Raw genomic sequence first — 21,439 nt, 5'->3', positions numbered from 1 at the left:
TTCCCTCGCTGTCGGAAACGTGACGACTGCATGCCTATTATGTTTTTTTCGTATTACATTTTGGTAGCGGGACATTTTAAAATAAAAATTGAGTAAGTATTAATTTTTTCAATTTTATCATTATTTGCCATTAACATCTTTGCCATTTTTTTTGTGATTCCTATGATTGCTCATTAAAAACGAAGTCGTCTCTGGGGTGTATAATATGTCGCCTATGCAAAAATTGTCAGGCGTGAACAGATAAAAGGAACATCCTGTATAGTACTTGTAATTTAAGACAAATAACCATAACACTTATCAACCTGTAGACGTGACGGTGAAACATAAACTAAACTAAAACATGTTTTCCACGAATTGGAATAACCGGATGACAGTGCCGACGGACCAGACTTTTTTATTGCTCTGATCTCCGTTTATTGAATAAAACACTACATTTTATTCGGTTTTTGGATGCTGTAATTCACATTTGGTTAATTATAACTTGTCTAGATCTAGGGAAGCATCCCCTAACCTCCCCCTAGCTACGGCCTTGTCTAGGGGTTATGAAATGTCGAGAAAATTTGAAAGTAACAAATTGCCCAATGGACTCCATTACTGAACGTCCTTAGGTTTTTTAAGGTGACGTCATCAATTTTAGAAAGCAAATATATTTTGATTAAAAATCTTACCATACTTATGATAAATTTAAAACATCTCCAAAATTTCAAAATAATCGGTTTAATTAATAAAATAAATTCACGCACTCATTAATTTTTTAGATTCACCTTGTATATGCAAATCCAAAAAAATATGAATTGAATGATAAATCACAAATACAGACTCATCATATTTTGCACATTTGAAATAGGATTTATTCAGCAAAATTTTCATAAATTTTTTAGGGGGGAGGAGCAAATACATTTTGACTAAAAATTTACAATGCCCATGATAACTTTAAAATATCTTCAAGATTTCAAGGTATTCTGTTTTGTAGTTCCTGATTAAATCAATAAAATAAATTCACGCATTCATTAATTTTTTGAGTCACCCTGTATATGCAAATCAAAAAAATATGAATGGAATGATAAATCACAAGTACAGACTCTTCATAGTTTGTACATTTTAGATAGGATTTATTTGGCAAACTTTTCAGCTGACGTCATCAATTTTTTGGAGGGGACAAGTAAATCTATTTTGACTAAAAATTTACCATGCTTATCATAATTGTAAACCATCTGAAAGATTTCAAAGCATTCGGTTTTGCAGATTTAAAATTTAATTGCAAAATGTTGCTTTATAATTTTGATTTTTTTTCCAAAAATCTGGACGTTTCGGGTAAAAACTCAATTCGGAGTCGTAAACTACATGTGACAGGACTATGTTATTTTATACAATTTAAAACCCATTTACTGAAAGTTTCAGTTATTACGCATAATTCCTAAAGTGTCTAGTTATTATGCGTAATAACGTATTTCGGATATTAGCTGTAACATATATAAATATAAACACTTGGGTTAAACTTGTTGTTAGCGCTGAAACGACATTTTAACCCGTTGGTTATCTACCTGGTTTAAAATCCCTTCAAAGATTTTTGGATTACGTAAATTTTCGAATTCTTGATTTTTTCAACTATTCCATTTAATTGTCCTATATTTCGATTTTGCGATTTTTCAATTTATAATTTTTTGATTTTTCGAAAAATTCAACAAAACTAAAAACTGAAAAATTGAAAGATCGAATAGTCGAAAAATTAAGCAATCGAGGAACTGAACAATCAAAAAGTTGAAAATTCAAGAAATTGAAATATCTAAAAATTTAAGAATCAAAAATTTCTATAATCGAAAAGTTGAGAAATGGAAAAATAAAAAAACGAGACAATGAATAATTGAACAATAGACAAAATGAAAATTCGATCAATTGAAAATTTGAATAAATGATAAACAGAAAAATCGAAATGTCGAAAAATCGGAAAATCCGGAAATTGTCGAAAAATCCCAAAAGTTAAAAGTCGTAAATTTCGGTGGCCGATATTTCAATTTTTAGGTTTTGCTGTTTTTTTAATTCCTGGATTTTTCTATTTTTCGAAATCGAAAAACTGAAAAGTTGAAAGATCGAATAGTAGAAAAATGAAGAAATCGATAAATCGAAAAATGGAGCAACTGAACAATAAAAATAATCAAAATTCAAGAATCTGAAACAACTAACAATTACAAAAATTGAAAATTTGTAAATATAATCGAAAAGTTGGGAAATGGAAAAATTAAAAAACCGAGACAATGATTAATTGAACAATCGACAAAATGAAAAATAGACCATTTCAAAATTTGAATAAACTGATAAATATAGAAATCGAAAATTGAAAAATCGAACAAAATTTAAAACTGAAAAAGTGAAAATCCGACCGATATATATCGAAAAACTGAAAAATTGGAAGATCGAATAGTGGAAAAATTAAAAAATCGAGGAACTCAACAATCAAAAACTTGAAAATTCGAGAAATTGAAATATCTAAATAAAGAATTTCTATAATCGAAAACTTGAGAAATGGAGAAATAAAAAACGAGACAATGAATTATTGAACAATAGACAAAATGAAAATTCGATCAGTTGATAATTTGAATAAATGATAAATAAACAGAAAAATCGAAATGTCGAAAAATCGGAAAATCCGGAAATTGGAAAACCGCAAAAGTTAAAAGTCGTAAATTTCGGTTGCCCGATATTTCAATTTTTAGGTTTTCGGTTTTTCAATTCCTGGATTTTTCTATTTTTCGAAATCGAAAAACTGAAAAATTGAAAGATCGAATAGTGGAAAAATGAAGAAATCGATAAATCGAAAAATGGAGGATCTGACCAATCAAAAAATTCAAAATTCGAGAATCTGAAACTACTAACAATTAAAAGATTGAAAATTTGTAAATATAATCGAAAAGTTGGGAAATGGAAAAATTAAAAAACCGAGACAATGAATAAACTGAACGAACAATCGATAAACTGAAAAATTGAATAATTAATAAATACACAGAGAAATTGAAAAATGAAAAATCGAACAAATCTTAAAACTGAAAAAGTGAAAATCCTACCGAGATATATTGAAAAACTGAAAAATTGAAAGATCGAATAGTGGAAAAATTAAGAAATCGATAAACCGAAAAATCGAGGAACTGTACAATCAAAAATTTGTAAATATAATCGAAAATTTGGAAAATGGAAAAATTAAAAACCGCGACTAGGATTAATTGAAGAATCGACAGATTGAAGATATGAATAATTGATAAATAACAGAAATCGAAAAACTAAAAATCGAACAAAACTAAAAACTAAAAAATCGAAAATTTATAAAACCTAAAAATTGAATAATTGAAAACGTGAAAATCCGACAGATATAAATCGAAAAACTAAAAAATTGAGAGATCGAAAAATCGAGGAACTGCACAATCAAAAAATTGAAAATTCGAGAATTTGAAAATACTAAAAATTTAAAAAATCAAAAATTTGTAAATATAATCGGAAAAGTTGGGAAATGGAAAAATTAAAAAACAGAAACAATGAATAAACTGAACGAACAATCGACAAACTGAAAAATCGACCAATTGAAAATTTGAATAATGAATAAATACACAGAGAACTTGAAAAAGGAAAAGTCGAAACCTCGAGGATGAGAAAGACAGAAATTGAAATACCTATCGGAAAATCCAGAAATTGAATAACCTCAAAAGTTAGAAATCGCAAATTTCCGTTTTCCGATATTTCAATTTTTAGGTTTGGCGGTTTTTCAATTTCTATATTTTTCTATTTTTCGACTTTGAAAAAATCGAAAAGCTGAAAAATTAAAAGATCGAATAGTGGAAAAATTAAGATATCGAAAAATCGGGGAACTGAACAATCAAAAAATTGAAAATTCCAGATCTTAAAACTACTAAAAATTTAAAAATCGAGAATTTGTAAATTTAATCGAAAAGTTGGGAAATGGAAAAATTAAAAAACCGAGACAATGAATAACTAAACAATCGACCAAATGAAAAATCGAACAAAACTAAAAACTAAAAAATCCAAAATTTATAAAACCTAAAAATTGAATAATTGAAAAAGTGAAAATCCGACAGATATAAATCGAAAAACTGAAAAATTGAGAGATCGAATAGTGGAAAATTTAAGAAATCGACAAATCGAGGAACTACACAATCAAAAAATTGAAAATTCGAAAATTTATAAATATAATCGGAAAAGTTGGGAAATGGAAAAATTAGAAAACCAAGACAATGAATAACTGAACGAACAATCGACAAAATGAAATATCGACCAATTGAAAATTTGAATAATCAATAAATACACAGAGAAATTGAAAAATGAAAAGTCGAAACCTCGAGGATGAGAAAGACAGAAATTGAAATACCTATCGGAAAATCTAGAAATTGAAAAACCCCAAAAGTTAAAAATCGCAAATTTCAGTTTTCCGATATTTCAATTTTTAGGTTTGGCGGTTTTTCAATTTCTAGATTTTTCTATTTTTCGACTTGGAACAAATTGAAAAATTGATAAACAAACAGAGAAATCGAAAAATGAAAAATCTAACAAACTAAAAAATCGAAAATTTATAAAACCTAACAATTGAACGATTGAAAAAGTGAAAATCCGACAGATATAAATCAAAAAGCTGAAAAATTGAGAGATCGAATAGTGGAAAAATTAGGAAATCGAAATATCGGGGAACTGAACAATCAAAAAATTGAAAATTCGAGATCTTAAAACTACTAAAAATTTAAAAATCGAGAAATTGTAAATACATATAATCGAAAAGTTGGGAAATGGAAAAATTTTAAAAACCGAAACAATGGTCAATTGAACAATCGACAGAATGAAAAATCGACCAACTGAAAATTAGAATAATTGATACCTAAACAGAGAGATTGTAAAATAAAAAATCGAAAAACTGCAGAAGTTAAAAATGGCAAATTTCAAATTCCCAATGTTTCAGTTCTTAGGTTTTGTGGTTTTTCAATGTCTTGGATTTTTCTGTTTTTAGACTTAAAAAAAAATAAATTGAAAAATCGAAAAATAATCAAATCCTGAAATTCAAAAATCCAGAAACTGAAATACCGAAAAATTGAAAATTCCGAGAACTGAAATCGATCAATCGAAAATTTGAATAGTCGAAAAATTGGCAAAATAGAAAAATTGAAAAACCAACTTTACGAACCATTGAAAAATCGGAGAATTGAAAAATTGAAAATTTAAGTGAAAAAAAAAAATAAAATAGAGAAATCGAAAAATGGAAAAATTATCGAGAAATCAGAAATCCTCAGATCGAAAAATCGAGAAACTGAAATATCGAAAATTTATGTAGTTCAAAAACCAACTTTACGAATAATAATAATTGAAGAATCGAAAAAATGAAAAAACGAGAAATTGAAAGATTGAAAATTTAAATAATTGACAAATAGAGGAAAAATCAACGTTGTGAAATACAAATATCGAAAAATCTAAAAGTCGAAAAATTGCAAAACTGAAGATTTGAAAAATTTAAAACCGAGAACCTAAAAAATCCAAAAGAAAAATCAACCTTACCTGATCCGACCCGACCCGACCCGACCCACCATGACCTGACAAACGTGAGATCACCGCTCTGAGTGTGAGGGAAGTACTATATAAATTCTTAAGACCTATTTTTTATCATTAAATTGAACTAAGTACTTTATTAATTCATGACCAATTTTGTTCAATTGACCAATTCGATAACAAAACTACTGTTGTATACTGACATTATTTGACTATGAATAGCTTATTTCATTGATGTTGGAGAACAAAAATTATAAAAAGTCGCCTGTTATTGATCAAAATGATGTAGATTCAAAATCTTATCGTTTAAATGAATTGCAATGATGAAACAGATCCATATTATATGCAAAAATTTTCTAATTTTATACTTTAGTTTGTCAGTTTCGTTGTTTTTTTAAAACTGTTGTCAAAGTTTTGACAGCAAGAATATGTATACGTCTCGAGGGATAGCTAAGAGAATAGAATCGAAATATTATGAGAAGAACACAAAACGTCGCAGTAGACATCAAAGCGTCCACCACACCTTATATTGTTTTTGGTACTTGATTCAAATCAGTTCCATGACCACCGAATTTAATAGGATCTATTTTTTAGAACAACTTGATTTCACAATGCGAATGATACGCCACTGTTCAAGGCTTATGTGAGAGTATGGATGACTCACATGTTTTTCTCAGTGTTTCCATTCTAATTGGTTCGTCGTGGCATATATTTGAATTCATATGGTTTTTTGTGTTTTTTAGCTTGCAAAATTTCCTGTTTCCATTTATTTGTGTCTGACTACTAGAAATTAATTAGATGCACAGTCTCAGAAACTGCCGAACCAATTACTTTGAAATTTTAAGCGTGGCTTAGATTATCGCGAAGATAGTAAACGGTAATGAAAACTTGGCTATCCCAGCTGCCAGAGAATTGATAATATCTCAAAATATTAATACGTCCACCTTTATTTTTAATTTTTTCGGTTTTGTTTTTGTTTTGCAACCCCTCAGACACATTTTTCTTGCTTCAATTTTTTATTATATTTTCCTAAACTTGTCGCAACTTGTCTTTTTAAACAAAATGTGAGTGAGTCAGCCATCTCGTCCACCCTGTATCTCACGATCCGTCTTTTTATCCACGACCGGATTCCACAGTCGTCTTCTTTTATTACTCTCTCTTCGGGTCGTGTTTACCATTTACTCGCCGTGTTACCGACCCCTCTCGGTGCACATACACATCCGTACACGTATACAAACCGTTCCAGAAAAAGCACCGACAATTTATTTTCGCCTACCCTGATCTAGGCTAACTCAGGTGTTCACACTCCATCTGCCACGGTTATTTGGATTTGTGGAACACTCTCCTTTTCGGGCAAGAACCACTCTCTTCTCCGTTACGTAATGACGACGTTGTGCTGTGTGAACACGGCTTTGGCCGTCAACCTGACCCACGAAGGAATGAAGGAACTGGTTCTTCGTTATTACGCTCGTTAGTTCATCGTTTGTTAGATGAGGTTAACGATCTTCCCCAAGAACATAAACTTCGCGACGAAGAGGAAAATTTCATAGTTTTTATGACAGCCATATGTCGATAATTCGCGGCGGCGAAGCGGTCAGCAACAAGTCCACCCGAAAGCTGCCTGAAATTCCAGACGGAATAGAACATCAGTAAAACTTGCCCAGAGTTATCAAATATCAAATAAGAACTTGCCTCTGCCACCAGAAACTATTTATAATTTATTTATTATAATGTGTCTCTCCGTGTAGTTTTCCAAAGATCGTTCCACCGGAAAAATGTTCGCCGTCTTAAGTCCGTTGTTTTGACCAGGAATCCAGGTAAACGTCCCATAGTGCGGACGAGCGGACCGGAAAAGCGAGTTTAAAACAAAAATCCAACCTCGATACGAATCAGCAAACAAGAATAGGCAACAAGTTCCCGGATCACGACAGTTGTTTTCCGGTTCTCGAACTCGGAAGTCGTCCATATCGTGGAAATCATCGACGTTGGCTTTTATCGCTCGAGAAAAATCGACGATATCGGAGGAAGAGGAGAAGGAACGGATGAATTATTACGGAGATGTGAACTGTTTTCGTTTCCGGATGTTGAAAGTATTTGCCATTTTTGATATGTCCTCCGTGTTTCGTATATTTACGCTTTACGGGCTATGAAAAATGCAACAGATTAGTTGGATCATACGACCGGAAAAAGCGGCACAGTGGGCTGGCTTTAATTGGGGGCGAACATCGAATTGCGGAATTTGATATTGAAAAGCCGCATTTTTGTCCGTGGAATGTCGCATAGCCGGCGGCGAGCCGCAGGGTGCATATGTCAATGAGACGGTTTTGTACAGTTGATTGCGACTTAATAATTCCCCTTTTTGATTTTTGATTTTGTGTCTAGCAACCGTGTGCCACCAAAAAAGCGAATTTCTTCCATAAACGGAATGATAATAGTAAGACTGATTTTGTTGTGTCTCAACAGACTGTTCACAATGGAATCATTACACAGAAATTATGTGATTTATGTGCAACTAATCAAAAAAAATATTGCTGAAGGGGTTGCGTGGGCTCTACATAAATGATCCTTGTAAACTTAACAACGCGTTTTATAACAATCACTAATTAAGATTTGCTTGACAATTAACTGTATTTACATCACAAACTTCACTATTCCTACTCCGAACCATTGTTTGAGTTCGATAACGACTTCGCAGTTCAAAGACGACTTAACTTCAGTAACGAATTCACCCCCGGTTTCTTCTTTACCGGTGTAAGACTGACAGAAAACTACCGACCCGGATCCTTTAGGAATATCGTACTACTCACAGGCATCTCGTTTAGAGGCAACAACAATATTTTGAAATATATAAAAACTGCTCGCTGCGCTCGCCCTGTCGTATGCTTGTTTTAGAGTCGCGAAGTTCATTCATTTTATGTTTGTTGTAGTCTCAAATTTATACATTTTTGTTAAAGTATGAGTGATGGTAGAGAGATAAGAAACCAACATATAAAATCTACGATTAAACAGAATTTCCGGTGCTATTTTGGATCTTCACAATCTTTTAATCCTGTTGATTTATTTGAAGTTATCAGTCGCAGTTTTATCATATCGATTACCTCCTGCATAGATAAGTTTTGACAGCAAAATTGCAAATAAGATTTATAATTCAATGTCGCATTATTATAACTAGAACACCCACATTTTTTAATGCCTGTCTGTCTGTCGGCCGTCTGTTCGGATAGACAGAACTAGACGGATTATTGTCAAATTTTGTATGTATATTTGGACTATCATATAGTTGGTTAAACGTCAATCAAAAATTGGCGAATCATCCCCACCAACAATTCGATGACGTCATCTTCAAAATTTACTATAGTAAATTTGTTTTTATTTTACACATCCAGATTTTTGGAAAAAATTCAAAATTGTATAACAACATTTTGCAATTTAACTTTGAAACCGCAAAACCGAATGTTCTGAAATTTTGCAGACGTTCTAAGGTTATCGTAAGCAAGGCAAACCGTTAATCAAAATTTATTTGTTATTTCAAAATTTTGTAGAATAAATTCTTTCGGAAATATGCAAAATATTATGACTCTATACTTGTGGTTTATCAATGCACTCACAGTTTTCAGAATTACTTAATACAGAATGATTCAAAAAAATTATTAACGATGCAGTTTATTGTATTGATTAAATCAAGAACGTCTTATTTATTGTAACATTACACACATATCTTTATTTTAACTTACAATAGTTACCATAAAAAAAAATAAGATGCTCAAAATCACCCCTTGTGATTTTTCGAAAAATCTGGATTTGTTTCGTTCGAGCAATTTTTTGATATCACAATTTTTCGTTTTTGCAACTTTAATTTTTTCAATTTTTCACTTTCTCGACTTCCAAATTTTTCAGCTTTTTGTTCCTTTAATTTTTCGATTTGAATTTTTTAATTCCGCGGTTTTTCGTTTTTCGATTTTTTAATTTTTCGTTTTCCCAATTTTTCAAGTTCTTGATTTTTATTTTTCATTTTCCGGATTTTATTGCACAATTTTTCGTTTTTTTTATTCCCTTATTTTTTCAACGTTTCTTTTGATTTTATAATTTTTCGTTTATTCATTTCTTCATATTTTCAGTATTTAATTTAAATTTTTCGATTTTCCAAGTTTAAAATTTTTCAATATCTGGATTTTACGATGTTTTGTTTTTTCGATTTGGCACTCTTTCGAATTTTAAGTTTCTCAATTTTTCAAAGTCTTGATTTCCAATTTTTAGATTTTTCAAAGTTTTCATTTTACACTTCTGTGTTTTTTTCATTTTTGATTTTGCAATTATACAATTATATAATTTTTCAATTTTTTTCATTCGAACTGTTGAAAATCGAAAAATAATGGTAAAGTCAAAAATTGAAAAAACTACAAATTACAAAATCGAAAAATTGCAAATCAAAAACCTGAAAAAACGAAAAATCGGAGCATTGAAAAACTAAAAAGCCAGAAACTTAAAAATCCAAAAATTGGAAAACCCAAAAACTGTAAAAATCCAAAAATGAAACAATCGTCAAAATTGTGAAGTCGAGAAATTGAAAAATTTTAAATTAAAAAAAAATCGAATAAATGAAGAATTTTAAAATCCAATAATTGAAAGATGGAAAAATTCTAAAATCATAAAATTGAAAAAGTGAAAAAATTTTAAAATTATAATTAGATACGGATTTTAAATGAAAACTAGAAAAATTGCAAATCTAAAATGAAAAAAACGAAAAATTGAAAAATCTAGAAGTTAAAAAATCAAAAAATGTAGGTAAAACCGAAGTCTCACATTGAAAAAAGAAAAATTCATAAACTAGAACATTGAAAAACGAAAAAATTGAAGAAACGAGAAATTTAAAAAATTGAAATTGAAAAAACAATAAATTATAATATCGAAACATTGAAGAAATGAAAAATCAGAGAACCGAAAATTTACAAAAAAAATTGAAGAAGCAAAGAAAATTAAAATTGAAGAATGAAAAAGTGAGAAAACAAAAAATTATAAAATCGAAGCATTGAAAAATCGAATAATTGAAAAAATAAAAATCTAGAAACCTGAAAATCGAAAAATTATAAAATCGTCAAAATTGTGAAGTCGAAATACTGTGATACTAAAAATAGAAAAATTGGAAAATTGAATATCGAGAATTTGAAAAATTGAAAATTCGAATAAATGAAAAATTTTGAAATCCAATAATTGAAAGATGGAAAAATTCTAAAATCGTAAAAATTGAAAAAGTGAAACATTTTAAAAATTATAGCAATGATTAGATACTTATTTATTGGAAAGTGTCACCTTAAAAAAGGAAAAATTAGTAAACTAGAACATTGAAAACCAAAAAATTGAAGAAACGAAAAATTTTAAAAATTGAAATTGAAAAAACAATAAATTATAATGTCAAAACATTGAAAAATTTTGAAAATAAAGAAAATAAAAAACCTAAACCAAAAATTTGAAGAAATGAAAAATCAAAGAATCGAAAATTGCAAATTCAAAAAATTGAAGAAACAAAAAAATGAAAATTGAAAAACCACAAATCGAAAAATTGAAGAAATGAAAAATTGGAAACGAAACGATTTGAATCGATAAATTAGAAAATCCAAAAATTGTGAAATCGAAAAGTTATAGAATCTTCAAAATTGTCGAAAAACTGTAACGTTAAAAGATGCAAAAATTGAAAAATTAAACATTGAGAAATTGAAAAATGGAATAATGAAAAATTTTAAAAGATGAATTGAAAGATGGATGGAAAAATTCTAAAATCGTAAAATTGGAAAAACGGAAAATTAAAACATTGAAAAATCAAAAATTGGAAAAATTGAACTTGAAAAACAGAAAGTCATAATATCGAAACATCGAAAAATCCTAAAAATAAAGAAATTCAAAAATCGAAACCAAAAATTTCAAATAAAAAATTTGAGGGATTGAAAAATCAAATATTCGAAAAATTCCAAATCCTAAAAATGAAGAAACGAAAAATTGAAAAAATAAAAATCGAGAACTTTAAAAATCGAAAAAATTAATGAATCAAAAAATTGGAAAGAAAGAAAACGAATTGAATCGATAAACTGGAAAAGCCAAAAATTGTGAAATTGAAAAATTATAGAATCGTCAAAATTGTCGAAAAGCTGGAACATTAAAAGATTAAATAAGTTTCCAGAAATTGAAAAATTTTACATTAAAAAAAAATCGAATAAAGGAAGAATTTTAAAATCAATAATTGTAAACTGGAAAAATTCTAAAATCGTAAAATCGAAAAAGTGAAAGATTTTTAAAATTACAATTAAGCATTAAATAAGAATTGCAAATCAAAAATTGAAAAACCGAAATACTGCAAATTGAAAAATCCAAAAACTGAAAAGTTTCACATAGAAAAAAGAAAAATTAGTGAACTAGAACGTTGAAAAACCAGAAAATTATAATATCGAAACATTGAAAAATTTTAAGAAATAAAAAATCAAAGAATCGAGAAATTGCAAATTCTAAAAACTGAAGAACAAAATAAAATTATAAAATCGAAACATTGAAAAATCTAATAATTAAAAAAAAATAAGGAAAATAAAAAACTGAAACGGAAAATTGCAAATTGAAAAATTAAAAATTGACAAATCGAGAACTCCAATCGAAAAATTACAAAATTGAAAAATTCAAGTCAAAAATAGCAAAAAATTTTTATAATTTTAAATTATTTCAATTGGGCTTCACTTCAAGGGCTACGAAAGTCTTACAGAAATAAGTTTCGACCAATTTTTTCTGTTTCATATTCTACCTAAGAATCCGTTTCTTTCTCCCCCCTGCCATTTCATCAAAGTTTATCGTCCGCTGCCAGTATTTCGTGGTGAATCAGACACCAGTTGAATGCAGAATATATCGCCGGTCACGGAAGCTTTAAAATTCATGCAGTGCACGTCTTCCGCAATGACGTCACCGTATTCATTTCTATTTCAAAAATAAAACAACACTCCGTTGATAGTCGGTACATTCTACAATGAAACTTTGTTAAAATTGCAGCTGGGGAAATAATGGTCGGAACGCGATCGTCGTCTGTGTAAATACCGTATATTTTCCTGCAAACATATTTCATCCGAGGTAAGAAAGCTAAATATTAGATTTGCCGTCAGCTTCGGACGTATCTATGAATTCTTTCAGGATTCCTTCCATTTCAGGGCGAATCCGACACGAGATGATGTACGAGCGTTTGCTGGAAAACGCGCACTTTTGCGGTGATTGTGCGTGCGTGGAGGAAATTGGCTTATTGAGAACAGCGTACGGCCATTAATCGAGTGCGTCGGGAGCTGCGTTCGCGTCCTCGCTGTATTTTTTTCCGGGCGTCGCTACGGGTTCACGAGCCGCCTATGGATTTTTCTTATCTGCCAGAAACCTAAAGAGTTTATTGGGTGGTATTCAGCCGTCATGTATGGCATCAATACCGAACCCGGAGTTTTCAAAGGACCCACTTCGCCTTTCCCTTGTAATTTAATCCTTATGTGGAGATTTCGCATGTGAAATATGATTGATTTCTCGTATATACCCGTCGCTGGAGTACATTTTCAATTTTTTCTTCTTTTCTTCTATTTTCGCCTTTCTCTCCTTTCTACCTCGCGTCGTGAATAAATCTCTCAAGGTGGTAACGAGTGAGGAAATGGGTTTCGGCGGTTATTTTTACGGCATCCAATGATGCCCTCCTTTTATGCCGAAACCGAATTAAGCCAAAGGGTTTTCGATTATGAAGCAATTTTTGTCGGCAAAGTAAATATTTATGGTCGTAAATAAACAGTTTATGAAGTCGGTCTGCTATCCGACGGCCCAATCATTTATTTCTGCTCTAATTCAACGGTTTTATATCGTTTTTATCGCCGTTACGTTTTTGTTGCAGTTACAGAAGCTGGAATAAAATTTTAACGGGGATAAACAAAGCCTCAACTATTTATTTTCAATTATAACGATCGATTGCGGCGAAACTGGGGAACGCGAACTGTGTACTCCAAAAGGTGACCTTCGGGGCTGTTTTCGTCAACTAATAAAGCACTGAGTGGGAATAGAGCAGTCGATACTACTTCGTATTTCTTTACCTGATGTACCCTTACTTGGTTCCTGGTATAAAAAACATGATACGACACTGTTAAATCACAATCCTCCAGTAACCACGCTCAATTCTAACCTATAAAATCCATTTTTTGTCACAAACACTCGAGACCTATTTCCCGCAAATACCCACTCCTCCATAAACACTCCATTATTGTGCGTTCACGCTTATTACGATCAAATAAATAGCAGGAACGTGATCTTGGTTAATCAAACACTACGATTTATATCTTCGCCGAATAACGATGACGAAAAATCCAACGTACAGTAACGCATCTATTTTTGCCCATCCACGCTCCCACAATCACTACCATAACTGCAGACCAACCCACGTCGGTATCCATTCAGGTTAAATCACCTCTTCCGGAACCGCCCGTACGGAAGTAGTCTGTTTCTTCTGTTTGGGGGAGCCTCCCACGGAATATTTCTGTTTTGTTCCAGTGTGAACGCGGCTTGTTCAGGTTCAAGGTTTGCACCTGAACTTGCGTTCACGTGATCCGGTTCCGCCGCCGGCCCCTTGCCCCCCCAAATCATCGAGCTCGCTGACCACGACGGCCTCGTCTGCATGCCTGACGAAGTGAAGGAAGGATCGTTGCTTTTGGTATTTTGTTATGGTACTTTTACTTTTGACGATGACCTGGAAGAATTTATCTTCTGGCGCGGGACGTGCGTGTTGCATAACGTTGAAGAGGAAGTGGAGCGGTTTTGGAGCGTCTGGGTCCAAGAATAGCGTGGTGCTGAAGGCGTTGCTCCAGCAGCCTGTTCTTGGCAACATTTCTAGCCGTTTCCCACCTTTTTGACATTTTTGTCTTATTTGATTTATAAGATTTCCCTCAGTTCGTTTTCGTATAGAAAAAGGATAGTCCGTTGTTATGAATTGTTTAATAAACTATTTGCTTGTAATCTAACTACAGTATGTTTAGGGTTAACCCGTAAACACCTGAACTAAATTTTTCTGGAATTAGGGGTACATTTTAATGAGCGATTCTTGATTCGGGCCGCTTGTAAATACGGCGGACCTCTGTCAATGTTGCGTCGAAGATCCTTCGATTTACAAACCAAACAATTTGCTTCCGGCCGCCTCGATCATGTCCCCAAATGAAACCCCCAGGAACAATCCCCGTCGTGATCCCGCTCTGATTTTTCGCGTTCGACAAAAGCCCTCGAAAGGAATAACGTTTGTTCAGCGCAAACAGGTGAAGGGACAAAAACCCAAAAATATGTACACACAGCCCTTTGTCCCACATCCTCGCTAAACAACCCCAGCGTCGTGTACAAAGGCTCTCACTTAATTAAGCGTCTAGCACGTCGTCGATCGTAATTAACTCTTTACCGATTATTGTAGCTATTAATTTTCTTTTGATGGAAAAACCTCGAACCTGGTGTATTCGACGTCATTACGACACGGATGCGGCGGTATCGCCGCGGCGCAGTTCCGAATTCACCATTAATAAAGTGAGCGGGAGGTATCTTAATTAAATCAAAACAATATGGCTACGTGAAACCGAAATTAATTTAGAGAGCGGTTAAGGATAAGCGTCCTTGTGTGCCGGTGCGGTAGAGCCGGATCGAGTCCGGGACCCCGGAGCGCAGGTAAACGGGATCGGTATGTAATATAGGCAGTTATGTAATTCGGATGTGAGCGATACGGGCATTCGTCAAAATCGCACACCGGGCTCACCGTGTCCCAGACAAAAGCAAGCATTCCGCTCGAATTTGTTATGCCATGTCGGTTTGCTTTCAGGGAAAACATTCCCGGAGCCCTTCTCTGCGTCCCGAAGGGCTATTCCCACCACTAGTTCGGCTATGCCGTCTTGAAACTTTCGGAAAACAGGAGGATCATCTAGACGGACTGGATGATTAAAAGTACGTTTGCAGCGACTGTTCTTACTTTTTGCGATACCAAATAGTGTTATAAATCTAAAAAAGTAAGGACGAGTACCTTTGGTGGTTCGGTGGCCTATTTTGTTTTTCGCGTAAGTGCTAGAACCAGCGACGCCTCATTTTCCGGATTGTTGAATAAACGACAAAAACAATAAAGCCGACTTATTTATTAAATATTATGTTTGATAAACAGACGCGAGATAAACAACTTGACTGCCGTGTGCCGCATTCTGTTTTATTTCCTATCGGATAATCTCCGACCAGCGCCTATCAACCGTGCGCTTTGTGCGATCTAGTTTGGTGTTTTGCGTATAGCTTCATTTTTGAGAACCTCTGCACGTTTGATTACCACTCGTCTCTGTTTACCCAAAGTAAACAATTTTTACCGACTCTATAAAGCTTTTTATCTGTGGCGCTCGCACACTCGAACGATAAGTCCTTCATCAAATACCCGGCGAAAAAAAGGAATCCCCTATAAAATCGGCATCTACTCGCATTAGACTCATCATCTTTCCTCTAGCAATAAACTTTTCCCACCAATCGGATCACCCCACTAACAAAGAGAGCCAGCAGTCCGCAACGGCTCGTATTTTCGTACCGTCACACTCAGCATACTCCAGATGTCACGGTTCGTTGTTTCCGCGCCTCTTGTTCCTTGTGCAAAGTAACGCGCGTACTAAATCCGGTCTAAGTGCGACCGGAGTGCCCGGAATAGGTCTTTCGTTAATTGCGCCGGAAACGGGGGATGGCGGCGCTGCGGTCCCTCCATAATTCACCGAACACTTGGGGCACGACTTACAAGTGGCCCTCTCGACGACGGCCTCTTATTTTTCACCCCCTTCATTCGCAGAAGAGCGAAATCGGATCGCAAGGGGTGGCGTGGGGGCCGAGGCGGGGGTCTAATATATATGTCAAAGTTAGGCAATCAGAAAGAGATTAGTGGAAGGAACTGACGTGAGCTGAAACGGAAACACGGCCATTTGTTCGGTACCTGTTGGATCGCCAGACCAACTTTTCATGGCGATGCCGATGGCGTGGCGACGTTAATTGGGCGCGGGGGCGGGGACGGACCCGGGGCGATTAACGAGGGACGGCGCTTGCGGAGGTGGATTTCGGTTTTTCGGATTTTTTTCAAGACCGCCTTAAAATAGCAGACGTGTATTTATTCAACGCTCTGGCCAAGCTCAGATGCACTTCAAGCCGAAGGCATGAATTCAGAGCAAGAAGTGTGGGCTAACAAAAATATCTTTGGTTTTTTCTAAATTTTTTTAAGGAATAGCCGCGACCTCCGTAATTCGACACAGATCCATTGAAGATTATGGGTTTGCGTCGATTCTCTGTCCAAACGTCTAGTAGCTTGAACATGAATTTCAGTAAGTTAAAATTATGACAACAAACTGACTCACTTTCGTGGAACCTTGGGATTGAAGCCAAGTTTTTCGGATTAAATTGGTGTGATTTATGTCAATTTTTAATATGATCGAGATCGATTTGATGCGGTTAGGTGTAGATTGACGTTTCTATTCATTAGGAGGAATGCTTTGATCTATGGGGCGGAGAAAAATGGGCTGTTATTTCACAAGAAATAAAATTTCGAAATGTTTCACTTATTATGAAGTGGAATGGTTGCAGCTGCTGGTGTTACTTAATATACCGTAATGAACGTGAAATGTGATTAACTTGGTTACTGTATCATCTCTAATAGTCAGTGGGATGGTGTGTGGAGGTTAAACATGACACATTTTATTATTTGTGTTTAGAATACGATGTCGGGAGTTTTCAGCGCCCACAGATCGTTTCGTTCACGGTTGTGATATTATTTGTGGAAGAGTTGGAATTTAGTTTAGACGCAACAATAAGGTAAAAATTACTTGTCACACAGGTTTTGCTTTAAACGGTAGTTTTTCACCGTCAGGCCTGATTAGATTTCGCACTTCGTGACATGGAACTAATTACTTCAAGACCTTACCCTTCTTAACCTTCACACAGTACAATACCAAACAAATCCATCTCCTTTACAGGATTTAACGGTGGAAGAGGGATCAACATTGTTGTGATTTCCTGCAAACCTACGAGCTAATGAAGCATGAAAGGTTGTTTTGGAATGACGGTTCGGAAAAAGCTGGACGTAATTAGGGTTCAAAAACTTTGTCATGGAGGTGTGCACTTGACCGATCGCCGCCTCTGAATAATGTAGCGCTATTACTTTTGATGGCTGTTTTCCTGTGTATTCGATTCTTGTCTTATCTTTCCCATTGTTCGTGTCCAATAAAGAGGGCAACGTACAGTTGAAGTTCTCATCTAAAATTAAAAAGGTGGGAGTTTTCCCGTAAGTGGGAATTTTTTCGAACGCTAACAAACCGAGTGCTTGTGATGTGGTGACAAGGGACTTTTTGTGTCGTAACATGACTGCTTTGAAAGAAGCTTCAACGGGATTATGTAAAGAAGAACGCAAGCTTAAGCTGTCACGTGCATGTTCTAGGTTTTGGCTCGTGTCTTTGCGGATTAAGTCTGCAAAAAGAGCAACAGACTCCAAATTGACACAATTTAGGCAGCGAGTTTGTCACGTGGCAAGGACAAGTGTACACCGCGTAATTAATACTCCGTTCTCAACTTAGCTCCAGTCCTGCTCCGATTTCGAAACAGTTTTTTGGCAATTTTAAAGGAAACTCGTCGCGCTGCAGCTGAAAGCACTCACTCACCTTCTTTGTCAGTGCCAACGCATTTTCGCTGCAATATACAAACTCGCATTCCGCTCCGACTTCTTGTACCATCCCCAGCGCCTTAAAATTTTCAGTCCGTTTAGCATACACCGATCTGTTCGAGCAGCCTGTCCCCGTCTCCTTGCTTAGTGACAGGATCATCCCAATTTGCCGCCACGGGCTGGTAGCGAGCAGACTTACTCTTTGCAGTTTCTTTGGAGTCATCAAATCGACTGGAATACTGAAGCTGTCATCTCCCGGTGCGTTCGGCACGTTTCTATTTTGGCTCATTGTTCGGCTCATCCCTTTTTCGCATTCGTGATGCTCGTCAAAGAGACGTCTGAAGGCGCCACCCCCTGGCGTGATCTCCTGTCGTTCCCGAAACGTCCGGCTCGTTAACAAATGGGAACCGTCTTTCTCTATACTAACAAAGGACGAGGAGTCCTGTTCGTGGCGTTCGGTCCGGATGCGTGCTCGTGGAGTCATTAGTGGCTAATTTGCAGCTTTCTTTATGGCAGGGGACAACGAAAAGGGAAGAAAGGCAGCGGGCGACGCGCCTGGTCCTTGTGATCGAAAACTTTTTCGTGTTAAATGGATGTTAGCTTATAAGTGGCAATCGATAAAACGGGCTATTTCGTCGGATTTTTTGCCACAACCGCTTTTTGTAAATGAACTTGTTTCTGAATTTTATCGAGAAACTTTGTTGTTTATCAAGAAAAAGCACCTAATTTTTTATAAGGTGAGGTGCAAAAAATGGTCACGATGGAATTTTTGAGTAAGATAAAATTTTGATGTTGTGTTTTTGTGGCACAGTATTATAACGTAATTGTCACGAAACAATTCATTTAAAAATATTTCGGGATTTGTATAGAATGAGTTGACAGATTGTATTGCATTCCAAGAAGACATAAACCTTGCACTCGTCAAGGTGAGCTTGCAAGAATATCCAGTGTCAGTAAAAATAGCTGCTTTGATAAGGTGTAATGAAGTTTCTTGTAGCATTTATCTTGTTTTGAAGCTATTTGTCGGTTTTTTAAGTGCGTTTTTATTTTCGCCGACCGTGACCAAGGCCAGCGCCCCGGCGGCGGAGTTCCAGGAACAGTTCCAAACAAACAAAGCCCAGTAATCGTTTTCCACCCCGCTTGCGCCGAATAGTGTAAAATTTAATTATCGAGTTAATAAAACCGGATTACCATAAATTCCAGCTAAAAGTGGAAGGATTTTGTATTTTTCATGTTGCAACAGGTGTTCCTCGGCCAGCTACAACTTCCTGCTGCATCGGTTCTCCGCAACAGATGTTCCGAAGACCGTAAGACGTCTATTGCGAAATGACGGGATCCGACGCTAACGACATTAAAAATGTCAGTAGCGTCCGTGAAAAACGACTTTTAAATTGCGAAACTTTTCATATTTCAATTTCGAGCTGACATCATCAGCCGGCGAATATTGTTGTGCTTTCCTGATAAAAGTTGATAATTTCGTTCCGGAATGGACGGCGGAAGGCGCGCTGCTGATGATGATTCTTGAGATAAACCCCCTCGCAGAAAAATTAATTTCCCCCAATTGTTTTACTTGTTTAATCCAATTCCAACTTTGACGAGCATTTACATATTTATAATGCGTCCGTTTTTTCCTCTCTTTAATATCCTTGGGGAGGGGCGGGACGTTTCCGCTCGGCGTATACCTGAGATTGGATCAATTAAGAGGAGGAACTCGTGGGAGATTCTGAATCATGGAAAAAACGCAGTGTCAAGAACCTCCATATGAGAACGGCGAGGAGAGCTGTGGGAATCCAGACCACCATCGACGGAGATCAATTACGGGGGCAATTAAAAGGGTAACAATAACAGGCTCATCAAAGCACAAATAAAGCAGTCAGAAATGCCATCAATACGAAGAACAACATCGTTAAACGTCCAATTCTTGGCAGGAACTGCATTCTAGCTACGCATAATTCGAGTCTCGTAAAGTTACTGAAATTTTTCCGCAACGGACATCCTTTTTGACGATTTTTGTTTGTAAGATAATAATTACCGTCATTACATGATCACTTTCTGCAACGTTCGACCGCGTGTTTGGGCATTTGGTTTCGCGTCTTCGTCCTCTCCTTCCTCTCCATTCACAAAATCACGTACGAGAAGCAGCAGCGACGTGTAATTCTCGGCAGTTTCACTCCCCGTCACGACCATCTTGCGAAACGTTGGAAATTATCGCAATTAAAGCAACGACAACAATAATAACCTAGTAAATCGTCGACGTCAATTAGACGTCGCGACCTCCAAGAACATCAACAAAATCTCTTTGGAAAACGTCCAAAACATGCTAATTGATGTTGTATATCACCTCGCTCGTCTCGTGGTGCCGACTGGAATTCGCTGCTGGCATGCGGGTCGCTGAAATTTCCGCTGACACTTAATCATCACCATCTCATAAACTGTCTACCAGTTACGTACGCACGTATACATCCCTTCAAAGTTATTTTTGAATGTATCTGAAAGTTGTTTGCCTGAAAACCCCGTTTATGTCACACACAATTAGGTTTGTCACGTTTTTCGAGTGACGTAGACTTGTGAGGAGGGCTTTCTCACCCCACAAGTGGTGTGTATTCAGTTTAACACCCTGTATATTGGCAACCATTGAACCTATTAGTATGCAGCGGATCGTTGACCTCCATCTGTCTTCAAATGTTTGTTTTTGGCGCTTTTTCTGCACCAACCGGTTGCACGTCACGTCACGACAAATAGAATGTGATAAAATTTTAACGCGATTACGCGACTACAAGAGAAAAAGGCCTTATTATTCCCCTCGTAAAGTGCTTTTTACATATTAAAGCGCTCCACTTGCTCCTGACATCCTGTGCATCACGCGGAAAGGATTTTTTCTATTTATTTTTCATTACGCTACTTGAGTGCAGCGCCTCGCGAAACACCGTCCAGGTAAACAAACAAAACAAATTACTATGAGCAAAAAATCGCGCGTTGATTATACTCGTAAATGAAAAATCCGATGCGGATTTTTCACTGATGGGGTCTACGATACGTGCTTTAATGAAGCTCATTCGATTGTTTCCGCGTATGTTTAACGATGAGCTTTTTTGCGTTTTGTGTATCCGTTTTCACGCGATTTTGCAGATGCTACCGCCGGATTACGCATTGGATCGCGCTCGATTTTGCATTCAGCAGTGCGGATTAATTTTTTTTTGTTTTATTGTTTCA

At 35.2% G+C, this 21,439-nt stretch overlaps 1 protein-coding gene across 7 annotated transcripts in view; it reads left to right on the top strand.

Moving 5' to 3' along the window:
- Positions 1-21,439, top strand: part of LOC135140617 (polypyrimidine tract-binding protein 2) — a 231,331-nt gene that overhangs the window by 107,531 nt on the left and 102,361 nt on the right. Inside the window, exon 2 of one of the 7 annotated variants that reach the window (XM_064071293.1) lies at positions 15,383-15,504. The exons of the other annotated variants lie outside the window; for them this stretch is intronic. The gene's annotated coding sequence lies outside the window, so the exon portion shown is untranslated. The remainder of the gene's footprint in view (positions 1-15,382; positions 15,505-21,439) is intronic. 7 annotated transcript variants of the gene reach the window in all.

Source organism: Zophobas morio, unplaced genomic scaffold (assembly GCF_036711695.1).
Source record: "Zophobas morio isolate AGI-343-1 ecotype UQ-CSIRO unplaced genomic scaffold, CSIRO_AGI_Zmor_V1 ptg000004l, whole genome shotgun sequence".
In the NCBI taxonomy this organism is placed as follows: Eukaryota; Metazoa; Arthropoda; class Insecta; order Coleoptera; family Tenebrionidae; genus Zophobas; species Zophobas morio.
This window is presented reverse-complemented; position numbering and strand designations above follow the sequence as displayed.